The 15,538-nt window shown below is 41.1% G+C and overlaps 2 long non-coding RNA genes across 2 annotated transcripts; both read left to right on the forward strand.

The window, feature by feature from the left end:
• The first annotated feature begins 2,348 nt into the window (after positions 1-2,348).
• On the forward strand, positions 2,349-4,526 carry LOC126632874 (uncharacterized). The gene is made up of 2 exons (XR_007626854.1): positions 2,349-2,466; positions 3,382-4,526. It is a non-coding gene; the product is annotated as an uncharacterized LOC126632874 (long non-coding RNA).
• An 8,023-nt stretch (positions 4,527-12,549) lies between these two features.
• Positions 12,550-13,637, forward strand: LOC126632875 (uncharacterized). The gene is made up of 2 exons (XR_007626855.1): positions 12,550-12,631; positions 13,451-13,637. It is a non-coding gene; the product is annotated as an uncharacterized LOC126632875 (long non-coding RNA).
• The last annotated feature ends 1,901 nt before the right edge of the window (positions 13,638-15,538 follow it).

Below are 15,538 nucleotides of genomic sequence, written 5' to 3' on the forward strand. Positions count from 1 at the left end.
GTACGTGTTGATGCTTCACCGCCCAACATTCTGTGCCATACAACATCGCTGGCCTTATTGCCGTCCTATAAAATTTTCCCTTGAGCTTCAGTGGCCTACGACGGTCACACAACACGCCGGATGCATTCTTACACTTCATCCATCCAGCTCGTATTCTATGGTTGAGATCTCCATCTAATTCTCCGTTCTCTTGCAAGATAGATCCTAGGTAGCGAAAACGGTCGCTTTTTGTGATCTTCGCTAGATTGCTCCGGTCATTAGTGTGGATAAGTATATAAATGGATAGAGATAGGAAAGCACACACAAGATGTACGTGGTTCACCCAGATTGGCTACGTCCACGGAATAGAAGAGTTCTCATTAATTGTGAAGGGTTTACACAAGTACATAGGTTCAAGCTCTCCTTTAGTGAATACAAGTGAATGATTTAGTACAAATGACATTAGGAAATATTGTGGGAGAATGATCTCGTAATCACGAAACTTCTAAGTATCGGAGTGTGGTGTCGTCTTGACTTGCCTTATCTGTCTCATAGGTAGATGTGGCATCTTCTCTGGAAGTACTCTTCCTCCATCCAGAGGTGGTATCTTTAACTGGTGGAGATGCACAAGGTAATGTATCAATTTCACTTGAAGCTTACTTGTAGTTTCAGGCTTGGTCAAGCGCGATACAAACCATGTAGTAGGAGTCCCCCAAGTCGCCGAGCTAGGGGGTCTGCTGAAAGAGGTGACAGACAAGGTAAGCAATCAGAGCTCCGACTGATTGTTCACCTTCTTCCCATCTTGCAGCAGCATGAAGGATAAAGAGAAGAAAAATGAGAAGAGATGATATGAGATACTTTTGCTTTTGAAGAAGTAACTTTCCACAGGCTTATTCTTGAACTGAGCTGGAGGGTTTTATGGTTTCCTCCAGAGTATAAGGCCGACTGAAGAATTTGAGGGTCAAAACAAGTCCATCAAATCTAGAGTACGTTCCACCCTGCTGATATGGGATACTTTTGCTTTTGACAGAGTAATGGATGTATCGGCACGTGTGCTGTTACGCTTGTCTCCACATGCTTCCTTGTATCCTTCGCACTTGCCCTATCTGTTCCTCAAGCAGATGCGAAATCTTCCCTGGAAACATAAGATGTTGAAGATGAGTACTCGAGAGCAATGCCAGGTAAGTAATCAGGTAAGGGGTTGCAGGCAGTCAGTTCCTGGCTGGAAGCTTGATTCCAAGTGCTGACTGATTGCTCTCTTTCTCTTTGTCTTGCAGGTAAAAACAAGGCCAAAGGAAAAGACAGGGAAAAAGCATGATATGGGATACTCTTGCTTTTAACCCTGATGATATGAGATATTCTTGCTCTAGTATAGCTTGTTTGCAGAGGTATTATCGGGGGGAAAGAAAGCTGAATATTTCGAAAGGCTTCGTTGGGAGTGCCCTCTCAGATATGATGAAGGGTTGAGCATTTTTGCAGGTCTGCCTGTCCGTTGGGGATGGAGGTCGACATATATAGGAGTCTCCCTAACAAGTAGTAATGTTATTCCTTTACCCTGCTTGGTCATAGCACGGTAGTGGGAGCTGCCAGTTTCACATGTTTTAACTCTGTCAGAGCACTTTGAAAAAGTGGTCTGTGGTATCTGGCTCTCGAGATTCGGAGAACGATGCCTCTTCGATTTTTGAGAAAGCAATCATGCTGGGGGTCTGGCTCTCGAGATTCGGAGAGCAGTGTCTCTTCGATTTTTGAGGAAGTAATCATGTTGGGAGTCTGGCTCTCGAGATTCGGAGGGCGGTGCCTCTTCGATTTTGGAGCAAGCAATCTTGTTGGGAGTGTTGTCTCGAATGTGAGTAAAGGTTGGGCATGTTTGCTAGTCTACCTTGCCACGAAGCACAAAGGTTGACACACAGGGACTTTCCAATTATCCAGCAATGGTACTGTTCCTTTACCCTCTCTTCGATTTTGAGAAAGTAGTCATGTTGGGAGTCTGGCTCTCGAGATTCGGAGGACGGTGCCTCTTCGATTTTGGAGCAAGCAATCTTGTTGGGAGTGTTTTCTCGAATGTGAGTAAAGGGTGGGCATGTTTGCTAGTCTACCTTGCCACGAAGCACAGAGGTTGACACACAGGGACTTTCCAATTATCCAGCAGTGGTACTGTTCCTTTACCCTTGTGGGTAATAATATGGTAGCTAGACCTTCAAAATTTATGTGTCTAAACTTTGTTAGTGCTGTTTCTTTGCTATTCTTTTACCTTTCTTGGTCAGAGCGATATAGTGGGAGCTGCAAGCTTCACGTGCTCAACTTTGGCAGAGAACTTTGGCAAAGTTATCTGTGGTACCCATGAGCTATTGTTGCGTGTGGGAAGTGGGTGATTGAACAATAAGATTCATGTGCTTTCTACTTCACCAGAAGTCTTCGACAGAATGCCCATAATTTCTGCAAAGCTGAGTGTGCGTGTGACAGGTGCTGACAAGGCTAGAAAAGTAGGTGCCTCTTCGATTTCTGAGATCGGCCCTCGTGGTCTCTGAGCAGCCCAGCTTTTGAGAAAGCGAGCGCCTCTTCGATTGATTCGGAGAACGATGCCTCATCGATTTTTGAGAAAGCAATCATGCTGGGGGTCTGGCTCTCGAAGATTCGGGGAGCAGTGTCTCTTCGATTTTTGAGAAAGTAATCATGTTGGGAGTCTGGCTCTCGAGATTCGGAGGGCGGTGCCTCTTCGATTTTGGAGCAAGCAATCTTGTTGGGAGTGTTTTCTCGAATGTGAGTAAAGGTTGGGCATGTTTGCTAGTCTACCTTGCCACGAAGCACAGAGGTTGACACACAGGGACTTTCCAATTATCCAGCAATGGTACTGTTCCTTTACCCTCTCTTCGATTTTTAAGAAAGTAGTCATGTTGGGAGTCTGGCTCTCGAGATTCGGAGGACGGTGCCTCTTCGATTTTGGAGCAAGCAATCTTATTGGGAGTGTTTTCTCGAATGTGAGTAAAGGTTGGGCATGTTTGCTAGTCTACCTTGCCACGAAGCACAGAGGTTGACACACAGGGACTTTCCAATTATCCAGCAGTGGTACTGTTCCTTTACCCTTGTGGGTAATAATATGGTAGCTAGACCTTCAAAATTTATGGGTCTAAACTTTGTTCGTGCTGTTTCTTTGCTATTCTTTTACCCTTCTTGGTCAGAGCGATGTAGTGGGAGCTGCAAGCTTCACGTGCTCAACTTTGGCAGAGAACTTTGGCAAAGTTTTCTGTGGTACCCATGAGCTATTGTTGTGTGTGGGAAGTGGGTGATTGAACAGTAAGATTCATGTGTTTTCTACTTCCCCAGAAGTCTTCGACAGAATGCCCATAATTTCCGCAAAGCTGAGTGTGCGTGTGACAGGTGCTGACAAGGCTGGAAAAGTAGGTGCCTCTTCGATTTCTGAGATCGGCCCTCGTGGTCTCTGGGGAGCCCAGCTTTTGAGAAAGCGAGCGCCTCTTCGATTTCTGAGATCAGCCTTCGTGGTCTTTGAGCAGCCCAACTTTTGAGAAAGCAAACGCCTCTTCGATTTCTGAGATCAACCCTCGTGATCTCTAAGCAGCCCAGCTTTTGAGAAAGCAAACGCCTCTTCGATTTCTGAGCAGGCGCCTCTTCGATTTCTGAAGCTCCGTCGAGTGCAGATTTTTATAGGGGCTGACATTAAGTTCCAAAGCACACTTGAATCTCCACCAGTAGAAGCTTCATTCTTGCACTTCTAAGATCTTGATTTGTCCGACCTCTTCTCTCTTCAACACCTTTGAAAATGTCTGGCCCCTCCGACCGTCGTTTTGACTTGAACCTTGTTGAAGAGGCAGCCCCGCCTTCTCCAGACAACATATGGCGCCCATCCTTCGTCTCCCCTACTGGTCCTCTTACCGTTGGGGATTCCGTGATGAAGAATGATATGACCGCTGCGGTGGTGGCCAGGAACCTTCTCACTCCCAAAGATAACAGACTACTTTCCAAACGGTCTGATGAGTTAGCTGTTAAGGATTCGCTGGCTCTCAGTGTTCAGTGTGCAGGTTTTGTGTCTAATATGGCCTAACGCCTATTTGCTCGAACCCGCCAAGTTGAATCATTGGCGGCTGAAGTGATGAGTCTCAAACAGGAGATTAGAGGGCTCAAGCATGAGAATAAACAGTTGCACCGGCTCGCACATGACTATGCTACAAACATGAAGAGGAAGCTTGACCAGATGAAGGAAACTGATGGTCAGGTTTTACATGATCATCAGAGATTTGTGGGTTTGTTCCAAAGGCATTTATTGCCTTCGTCTTCTGGGGCTGTACCGCGTAATGAAGCTCCAAATGATCAACCTCTGATGCCTCATCCTTCTAGGGTTCTGTCCAGTACTGAGGCTCCAAATGATCCCCCTCCGGTGCCTTCTCTTTCTGGGGCTCTACCGACTGCTGAGACTTCTCCTAAGCAACCTTTGTGAAGGCTCCCTCTTGTGTGTTTATTTTGACTCATGTATATGTACATATTTGTAGCTTATCGGGGATATCAATAAATAAGCTTTCCTTCATTTCAAAGTATTGTGTTAAATACACCAAAGCCTTCTTCGCTAAGTTCTTTGAATTTTCTTTTGTTGAAGCTTGTATGTTGAAGCTTTCTGAGTGGAGCATGTAGGTTGGGGTAGTGTTCCCTTAATTTTCCGAGTGAGGAAAACTTCTCGGTTGGAGACTTGGAAAATCCAAGTCACTGAGTGGGATCGGCTATATGAATCTTAGAACGCCATTGTGCTCGATCCTGTGTCATGTCCTTCGTTAGATCCAAGTACTCTAAGTCTTTTCTTAGAGTCTCTTCCAAAGTTTTCCTAGGTCTTCCTCTACCCCTTCGGCCCTGAACCTCTGTCCCATAGTCGCATCTTCTAATCGGAGCGTCAGTATGCCTTCTTTGCACATGTCCAAACCACCGTAACCGATTTTCTCTCATCTTTCCTTCAATTTCGGCTACTCCTACTTTACCCCGGATATCCTCATTCCTAATCTTATCCTTTCTCGTGTGCCCACACATCCAACGAAGCATCCTCATCTCCGCTACACCCATTTTGTGTACGTGTTGATGTTTCACCGCCCAACATTCTGTGCCATACAGCATCGCCGGCCTTATTGCCGTCCTATAAAATTTTCCCTTGAGCTTCAGTGGCATACGGCGGTCACATAACACGCCGGATGCACTCTTCCACTTCATCCATCCAGCTTGTATTCTATGGTTGAGATCTCCATCTAATTCGCCGTTCTTTTGCAAGATAGATCCTAGGTAACGAAAACGGTCGCTCTTTGGTATTTCTTGATCTCCGATCCTCACCCCTAACTCGTTTTGGCCTCCATTTGCACTGAACTTGCACTCCATATATTCTGTCTTTGATCGGCTTAGGCGAAGACCTTTAGATTCCAACACTTCTCTCCAAAGGTTAAGCTTTGCATTTACCCCTTCCTGAGTTTCATCTATCAACACTATATCGTCTGCGAAAAGCATAGACCAAGGAATATCATCTTGAATATGTCCTGTTAACTCATCCATTACCAACGCAAAAAGGTAAGGACTTAAGGATGAGCCTTGATGTAATCCTACAGTTATGGGAAAGCTTTCGGTTTGTCCTTCATGAGTTCTTACGGCAGTCTTTGCTCCTTCATACATATCCTTTATAGCTTGGATATATGCTACTCGTACTCCTTTCTTCTCTAAAATCCTCCAAAGAATGTCTCTTGGGACCCTATCATACGCTTTTTCCAAATCTATAAAGACCATGTGTAAATCCTTTTTCCCATATCTATATCTTTCCATCAATCTTCGTAAGAGATAGATTGCCTCCATGGTTGAGCGCCCTGGCATGAACCCGAATTGGTTGTCCGAAACCCGTGTCTCTTGCCTCAATCTATGCTCAATGACTCTCTCCCAGAGCTTCATTGTATGACTCATTAGCTTAATACCCCTATAGTTCATGCAATTTTGTACGTCGCCCTTATTCTTGTAGATAGGCACCAAAGTGCTCGTTCGCCACTCATTTGGCATCTTCTTCGTTTTCAAAATCCTATTGAAAAGGTCAGTGAGCCATGTTATACATGTCTCTCCCAAAAGTTTCCACACTTCGATTGGTATATCGTCTGGGCCTATTGCTTTTTTATGCTTCATCTTCTTCAAAGCTACAACCACTTCTTCCTTCCGGATTCGACGATAAAAAGAGTAGTTTCTACACTCTTCTGAGTTACTCAACTCCCCTAAAGAAGCACTCATTTCATGTCCTTCATTGAAAAGATTATGAAAATAACCTCTCCATCTGTCTTTAACCGCGTTCTCTGTAGCAAGAACCTTTCCATCCTCATCCTTGATGCACCTCACTTGGTTTAGGTCCCTTGTCTTCTTTTCCCTTGCTCTAGATAGTTTATAGATATCCAACTCTCCTTCTTTGGTATCTAGTCGTTTATACATATCGTCGTAAGCCGCTAACTTAGCTTCTCTGACAGCTTTCTTCGCCTCTTGCTTCGCTTTTCTATACCTTTCACCATTTTCATCGGTCCTCTCCTTGTATAAGGCTTTACAACATTCCTTCTTAGCCTTCACCTTTGTTTGTACCTCCTCATTCCACCACCAAGATTCCTTTTGGTGTGGGGCAAAGCCCTTGGACTCTCCTAATACCTCTTTTGCTACTTTTCGGATACAACTAGTCATGGAATCCCACATTTGGCTAGCTTCCCCCTCTCTATCCCACACATATTGGGTGATTACCTTCTCTTTGAAAATGGCTTGTTTTTCTTCTTTTAGATTCCACCATCTAGTCCTTGGGCACTTCCAAGTCTTGTTCTTTTGTCTTACTCTTTTGATATGTACATCCATCACCAACAAGCGATGTTGATTAGCCACGCTCTCTCCTGGTATAACTTTGCAATCCTTACAAGTTATACGATCCCCTTTCCTCATTAGAAGAAAATCTATTTGTGTTTTTGACGACCCACTCTTGTAGGTGATCACATGTTCTTCTCTCTTCTTAAAGAAGGTGTTGGCTAAGAAGAGATCATATGCCATTGCAAAATCCAAGATAGCTTCCCCATCCTCGTTTCTCTCCCCAAAACCATGGCCACCATGAAAACCTCCATAGTTGCCTGTCTCCCTGCCCACGTGTCCATTTAAATCTCCTCCCATAAATAACTTCTCCGTCTGAGCAATTCCTTGCACCAAGTCTCCAAGATCTTTTAACCCTGATGATATGAGATATTCTTGCTCTAGTATAGCTTGTTTGCAGAGGTATTATCGGGGGGAAAGAAAGCTGAATATTTCGAAAGGCTTCGTTGGGAGTGCCCTCTCAGATATGATGAAGGGTTGAGCATTTTTGCAGGTCTGCCTGTCCGTTGGGGATGGAGGTCGACATATATAGGAGTCTCCCTAACAAGTAGTAATGCTATTCCTTTACCTTGCTTGGTCATAGCACGGTAGTGGGAGCTGCCAGTTTCACATGTTTTAACTCTGTCAGAGCACTTTGAAAAAGTGGTCTGTGGTATCTGGCTCTCGAGATTCGGAGAACGATGCCTCTTCGATTTTTTAGAAAGCAATCATGCTGGGGGTCTGGCTCTCGAGATTCGGAGAGCAGTGTCTCTTCGATTTTTGAGGAAGTAATCATGTTGGGAGTCTGGCTCTCGAGATTCGGAGGGCGGTGCCTCTTCGATTTTGGAGCAAGCAATCTTGTTGGGAGTGTTGTCTCGAATGTGAGTAAAAATAAAGACCCCAAAAAATGAGTAGTAGTTCCGAATTAGAATATGGTTTTTGGAGCTTAAATTTATTCATTGGGGTCTAAAGTCAAATTATGATTTTGTAAGAAATTATTGGCATATCATTTGTATTAAATTAAGCAAAAATTATGACAAAATCCATTGGTGATCACGAACATCAACCGCACACGCTTTTGACATTGAAGAAAAGAGACGAAGACACTCAAACAGCATAAGTTTTCTTCAACTTGCTTGGCATGGTCGATCTTTGTATTTCTCGGACATTGATTAATTTATAAAACTTGGTAAAAGGGCAAGCAGGCGGATAGCGAAGCACATGACTTGATTGCATCAAATGATAGACTTCGTTGAATCGTTTTCCCCTGCACTTCATTCTATACAACAAAAACAATCAATTATCTCATTTCTTTCTCAAATTAGCCTCTCAATTCAATTCCAAAAGCCAGCCAAAGCCTCCCTTCCAGGGGAAGAAATTTTTCATTGTGACCGGAATACGGATGACAAACCATGTGTTTTTATATAAGTGGTGAGAAATTTTATTTTTGAAGTTATTAACTTTTTAACACACATATCACACAATTTGTATAATGACACGTGATGTACTACCCTGTGTTTCGGTCACAATATTACCCCTAAGAAAAGAAGACGACAGCTTCCTCTTTATGCTTCTCCCTCTTGTAGTAATTTTGTCATAATAGACTGAATCTCTCTCTCTCTCTCTCTCTCTCTCTCTCTCTCTCTTATTAATATTGTTATTTCAATACATAACACTAAAGCAATTTTTCTTTCGAATAAGATATGCGAATTATATATGATAAGTTTCGTGAATAAGTGACTATATCTTTTGAGATGATATGTAAGTTTGCAATTAAACTGACTTAAGACATCAACAATCAATAAATAATAATAGATTTCACCAAATGCAGGATCTAGTACACTTTCACATAACTGGTACATTCTTCCATACTCAAATAGTGGTAATACTCATTACTCTATTTAGGATCGTTGAATGAGCGGTTAGCATCACCATCACTTGATGATGATGAGAAAAAAAATATTTCTTTTACATAACACAAAAAATGCATAATTATTTTGATCGATGGAGACCCATATCATCACCATCAATCGTCCATTGTCACAGTAAGAACTACAACATTAATGTTAAAACACTGAGTATTTACTATTTCGAGTGTTTTAATCGTTATACTTTTGTTTAAACATATAAATACTAAGATTTAGCAGTTAAAACACCTAGTGTACCAAAGTATTCCAATAATTTTTGAACAAATTTTTTTTTGGACATAGAATTTTTGTTTTGTACCAAAGTGTACCAAAGCAGAATTTTTGTTTTGTACCAAAGTGTACCAAAGCAGACTGTAGTACTAAAAGATTTTTTTTTAACAATTGAGTATACTCTACAATATAGTTGACTTTTGGGGTTCCCTCGTCACCGTATTGGGTAAGTCAGCCAACAATAAGTTAATACCAAAGTCGCCAAGTATGACTCTACAAATTTTCATTTCGAAGTAGAAATCCACAAGTTAACCTATATGCCAAGACAGAAAAATTATTATTAATTTAAATCATTTTTTTTTTGTGGTACCAAAGTCGCCAGGTTTGAGTCTAAATTATTATTAACTTTTTAACATACATATCCCCCATTTGTATAGTAACACGTGATGTACCATCCTGTATTTCAGTCACAATATTTACCCCAAGAAAAGAAGACGACAGCTTCCTCTTTATGCTTCTCCCTCTTGTAGTAATTTTGTCGTATTAGTCTAAATATCTCCCTCTCTCTTTTATTAATATTGTTATTTCAATACAAAACATTTAAGCAATTTTTCTTTCTCATAAAAGAATTTATGAGTACGGGAGAATAAGATATGCGAATTATATATGATAAGTTTCTTGAATGAGTGACTATATCTTTTGAGCTGATATGTAAGTTTGTAATTAAACTGACTAATACATCATCAATAAATAAATAATAATGGATTTCTCCAAATGCAGGATCTAGCACACTTTCACATAACGGGTACATTCTTCCATCCTCAAATAGTGGTAATACTCACTACTCTATTTAGGATCGTTGAATGAGCAGTTAGCATCACCAACACTTGATGATGATGAGCAAAAATATTTCTTTTACATAACATAGAAAATGCATTATTATATTGATTGATGGAGACCCATATCATCACCATCAATCGGCCATTGTCACAGTAAGAACTACAACATTGCTGTTAAAACACTAAATATTTACTATTTCGAGTGTTTTAATCATTATACTTTTGTTTAAACATATTAGCAGTTAAAACACCTAGTGTACCAAAGTATTCCAATAATTTTTGAACAATTTCTTTTTTTGGGACATAGAATTTTTGTTTTTGTGGATATCTACTAAAAGAATTTTTGAACAATGGAGTATACTCAACAATATAGTTGACTTTTGGGGGACTTTGTCACCATATTGGGTTAAGTGAGTCAACAATAAGTTAATACCAAAGTCACCAAGTATGACTCTACAAATTTTCATTTTGAAGTAGATATCCACAAGTTAACCTATATGCCAAGACAGAAAAATTATTATTAATTTAAATCAATTTTTTTTGTTGGTACGAAAGTTGCCAAGTTTGAGTGTAATTTTTTTATTTATTTTTTTTAAAAAGGGGATAACTGGTGGCAAACCACAATTATCCACTCATTCTGGAGGCCGAAAAGACTCACAGAGGTATTTCAACCTCCCAATTTTTCACTTACAAGTAAATGATCATAAGTTTTTATTTTTTATTTTTGAACAAGCGATTTTTTTTTTTTAGAACAAACGATATTATTTACACTAAGGGGAGGAGGTGGGCTTAGCTTCACAATAGGCTAACAATAATATGGTTCAAATTCGCCTTTGGCAATAATCAAACCTAAGACCTCTCACTTACAAGTGAAAAGGAATACCACTAGATTAATAAGCGATATTATCTACACTAAAATGTCCATAATGTTATAAACTTCTAGTTTAAGTGTGATTATGTAAATCTTAGATTAGAGTTGATTCTTGTTATTCTTTCCTATATGAATTTGTATTCCTTGAAGGAGAATGATTTCTTCTATATTTTATTACTATAAATAAAAGCACTACGTATGGGGAATAACACATCTTCTACACATTCTTCTACACAACCCCACAAACACATCTTTCTTTCTCTCCAATCTCTTTCTTTGATGCCGGCCCCCTTCCCTTGTCAAATAAAATAGGCTACAACACGTTATTAGCACGCTCCTACTGCTGCGCTTAAGAATCTAACGTGGAAGTTTTCTGCATCAAACCAGTTCATCAATATCATCACGTAATTAGGCTATTCCAAAACAACGATTTTCATCTCGATATTTTTGCAGCCCTGATAGCATGAACATTCACCGTAATGCATGTAATGACCCGTCTCAAAATATTCCGGTTTTTATAAATTTTAAAGCGTGAATTTACGAAAATACCTTTCGAGGCAAAAATGTTGACTTTTGTTGACCGCCTTGTCGTGTCACGTGAGATTCATTTCCTTGGCGTATCCTTGTAATGCTCGACGTTGCAGACATATGGGCACAAACAGAATCGAAATTGGAGTTAGAATGAACATTTTACGGAATTCGTAACCGTGCATTGTCCCCCTCACCCCAGCTCTCATCTCTTCCTCTCTGTACAACCAAGACCACCACCTCAACTCGCAGTTCTCTCTTTCACTTTAACTCTCTCAAACTCTCTCAGCTACCCCTTTCTCTCTCTCCTCATTTCTCTCCCTTTCATCTCTGCAACTTTCCCCACCGAGACACCACCACAACACCTTCGTTGTATAGGCGAACCCCAAATCATCACACCACTAGACTACCATCATCTTACCCCTACGAACCTAACTCCAAGTTTAGGTTACTGGAATCATGCCTTGGAGCTCAAACATAGATCTGTTTTATAATTGAATTTCCGACGAGTTTCCATGAATTCGACCAAGGTAAGTGTTAGGAACTCACTCTACTTATCTTTCTCATTGTCCGTGAATGATCTCAATGTTTAGATGCATTTTGATAGGGTTAAAAGTTGTGGGACGAAGGGAGGATTTCCCTTGAATTCTGGGAAACCAAAGATCCGTGGCCATTCGGCCTATTTCAGATCCATTTTTCGGCTAACGTTGATGTTGACTTAACCCCCAATAGGTATAGTCTTGTTCTTTACATTTCTAACTTCAAAATGGCTTTTGAATATTGAATTTGGTTAAGTATCAAACTAGAAATTAGCTCTGAAAGTTATGAAGAAAATATGAAATTTCTGGCCTCGCGACGAATGCGAGTAGACTTGTACTTGCGTGCGCGTGGAGCACACACGCCTCCGTTGAAGATACTGTGCTCTACCGTTGTCCACAGCGATGTAGACGACTTTCCGGTGACCCATCTCAGCTCGTGGCCTCCTAGGCTGCCGCCTCATGGCGGCGCATTGGGGAACTTGAGGTCATTCCTTAGGTTTTTCAACGTGCCGAATTCTAATCCACTGTTCTTTTTTCTAAATTCTATCATTTTAGTACGGTTTTATTAAATGGCCTCTATTTATGTTTAGGTGCGTCGGTGGGAAGTGACACTGTTCTCCCTAGTTTGAGCAACTCCCCGACAATTGAATACTGTGAATGGACCCCTTCTTAACTTGCATTGACACACCCCAATCTAGAGAATCAAGGCGTGACGGCCAGCACGCCTTGATTCTCTGGATTTAAACACAAAGCCAACAATTCGAAATAACTTCTCATACGATGCTCAATTTGGGTATAAATTAACGTTTTTATAGTTATTTCGCATATAGGTGACACCTATCCCGAGGACGAGCGCATCCAGGGACGTCACGGGGGTTACGACCCATCGACTTACCAGTGAGTGGGCAGTTTTGTTTTCGTATTACCTATATACTACTGCTTTTCCCAGAAAATGCGTTTATATGAAAATTATGATTTAAATTGCCATGCATGCAATTGTTGAGATATTTGGTTTGATAATTGATGCATATATATGTGAATTGACGTGGTGGACGCACATGTGAGTTTTTATATTATTCAGATGAGTTATTTTATGTGAATTGCATTGAAAGCTCATAACCTGCACCCTAGGTGTTAGTGCTTATATTATTATTCACCACACCTCACGCTCGTCTTGGATCCAAGTAGGTGGATGTCGTACAGACCATGTGAGGGTTCCGACATGCTAGTCGTATAGATCACTAGATGTGATTCCGACTAGTGGGTGACCTTAGTTATGCATGCCGATGATTGATGAGAGAAGCACTAGAGCGTATTTATACACCTTTCATCATACATACTACCATATGTAGTTCCGAGTGACGTGCAGAGTTGGGCCGTATAGGTCACTGTGGTGACTCCGGCTGAGTGGGATGTTGAGCTATAGAATCAGCCGTACAGGACCATTGTAGGGTCCCCGGTTGATTTATTATTTCACCTGATTAATATTGATGCATTCTTATTATATTTTGGCATGGCATGGCATATCATTTCTGAGATGTTATGTTGATAGATGGTGAGCTGAGTTTTGATGATATGTGTATATATATGTTTATATACTATTTTCTGGGAAAGTATACAGGTTTTACGGTGAGGGGTTAGAAATGTTTTAAATGAAATGTTTTGGAAAATCTTTGGTTTTACTGACCCACTCATCTTTGTTTTGCGCCCCTCCAGGTTCTAGTTAGCAGTTGGTGGCTCTCGAGGTCTTTTTCGGCATTCTGACAGACGCTCTACATGTAGGACTCACCTGCGGGTGTTGTACTGTAATTATTGTCCTACTTGACTGCACTTAGACCTACGCTCTGAATTCGTGTGTTATACTTTATAACTCACTCTTTTATGCTAGTAGGTTGTTTTGCTAGTGGTTGGTTTAAATTCCTTCGTATTTCTATTATCTCTTGCTTCCGTGTCGCACTTTTGGCTATGTCACGCTCACGTGACGACCAGCATGCCTTGATTTTAGGATCGGGGTGTGTCATGCATGTTTTTATAAAATATTAGGCTTGCATTCACGAAAAGCATGATTTCATGATTTTACGTTTTATGCATTAGTTATGATTTACCGAAATTACGTTTTACGAAAAGTTATGAATTATTGGATTTTTGTATATGAAATTCTATGGATTTACGAATATGTTTTATCATGGATTTATGAGATGATGCTTTGAGCTTTTGAGCTCCGGTGATTTGATATGAGATTTTGAGATATGTTTTCGGTGCTTATCTAATGTGTTATCATACAACACATCCACAACACGGGTAATCTAGAGTCGTACAGCTTCACCTTCAGGTGATGGACCATGATTTATTCACTAGTGTAACCCAGTGTCATACAGCTTTACCTTCGAGTGATGGATTCATTAATTCTCTTATCTAGCGTAATCCAAAGTCGTACATCTTCACATTCGGGTGATGGACCATCATTTCTTCACTGGCGTAACCCAGTGTCGTACAACTTCACCTTCGGGTGATGGTTATGCCTTCAGGCCATTATGATACCCCTAGTTGAGTACATAATTGATGCGATTTACAGATGTTTTCCGGATTTGCCTTCAGGCAGCTATACTACCATTTTTTAGCATTGTTTTATGCATTATTAACCGTGTATCTCTATGAGGATCTTGATACAAAAATTTATATGAAAGTTCTCGAATGACTTACATTGACTGGATCAAATATTTCCAAACCTGGAACACGCTTTCAATTCGGCTGAGGCTTTCACTCTATGGTTTGAAGCAATCCTGAAGAATGTGGTATAATCGTCTGAGTGAGTATTATACTAGTCATGGATATATGATCAACGAATTATGCCCTTGTGTGTTCATTAAAAAGTCACATTTTGATTTTACGATTGTTGCAGTTTATGTCGATAACATGAACCTTATCGGAGCTCCTGAAGAGCTCGTGAGAACTGCCGCGCACCTGAAGTCGGAATTTGAGATGAAAGATCTAGGAAAGACTCAATACTGATGAAATTACACTTGTACCCCTGAATTTCTACCTAATCCGATAACCCTTTTTGGATTCCTTCTCTAGTTCTCCTCATTTTTCTGCCTGCCACGTGGCAGACCATCACCTTATATCTTTTTCTCTTTCTTTTTCCCCCAAGTCAACTTTCACTCTTTCACTCTCAGATTTCTCTCAGCTTACTGTCCCTCTCCCATTTTGGATAGACTTACACCCATACCCACACATTCAATGGAACACCCCGACGACGACAACACCCCCAACTCTGTCGATTGAGCCATCTCTCCCTCTCTCTCACCTCTGTGAAGCTCGGTGAGACCTATAACCCAGGCCCGACAAACCCGTGGTGTTCAAGCCCAAAGTCCAGCCACTTCCGGCCATTTCACGACGAATTGAAAATACCAAATCTCTCCCTCTTGTCTCTAGTTGATTTTGGTACTTAGATCGTAGGTTAAGGTGACCGAAATATGTCGACTAGAGCATAGGAGGCTCCAGCCTCCGTTCTCTATAGTAACGGGTCAGTTGACCCACACTTCGAAACCCAAAACCCTTATCTCATCAAATTCAGGCCCTTTAGGCCGTACCAGCTCAAACATTGGCCTGTTAAACCCTAAACCTAACCTAATGACCCCCAAAGCCCGAACCCATTTAGTTAAACCCGAAAACCCAAAAGGAATCAAGCTTTCGGGCCATGTGGAACTTGGGCCTTTGGCTTATAGAACTCGAGCCTAAAGCCAAAGGAGCTAGCCCGTTTCCTCAACCTAAAACCCTTTTACCTTGGGCCTGGCTTTCAAG

The sequence above is a fragment of the Malus sylvestris genome, chromosome 8 (assembly GCF_916048215.2).
Source record: "Malus sylvestris chromosome 8, drMalSylv7.2, whole genome shotgun sequence".
In the NCBI taxonomy this organism is placed as follows: Eukaryota; Viridiplantae; Streptophyta; class Magnoliopsida; order Rosales; family Rosaceae; genus Malus; species Malus sylvestris.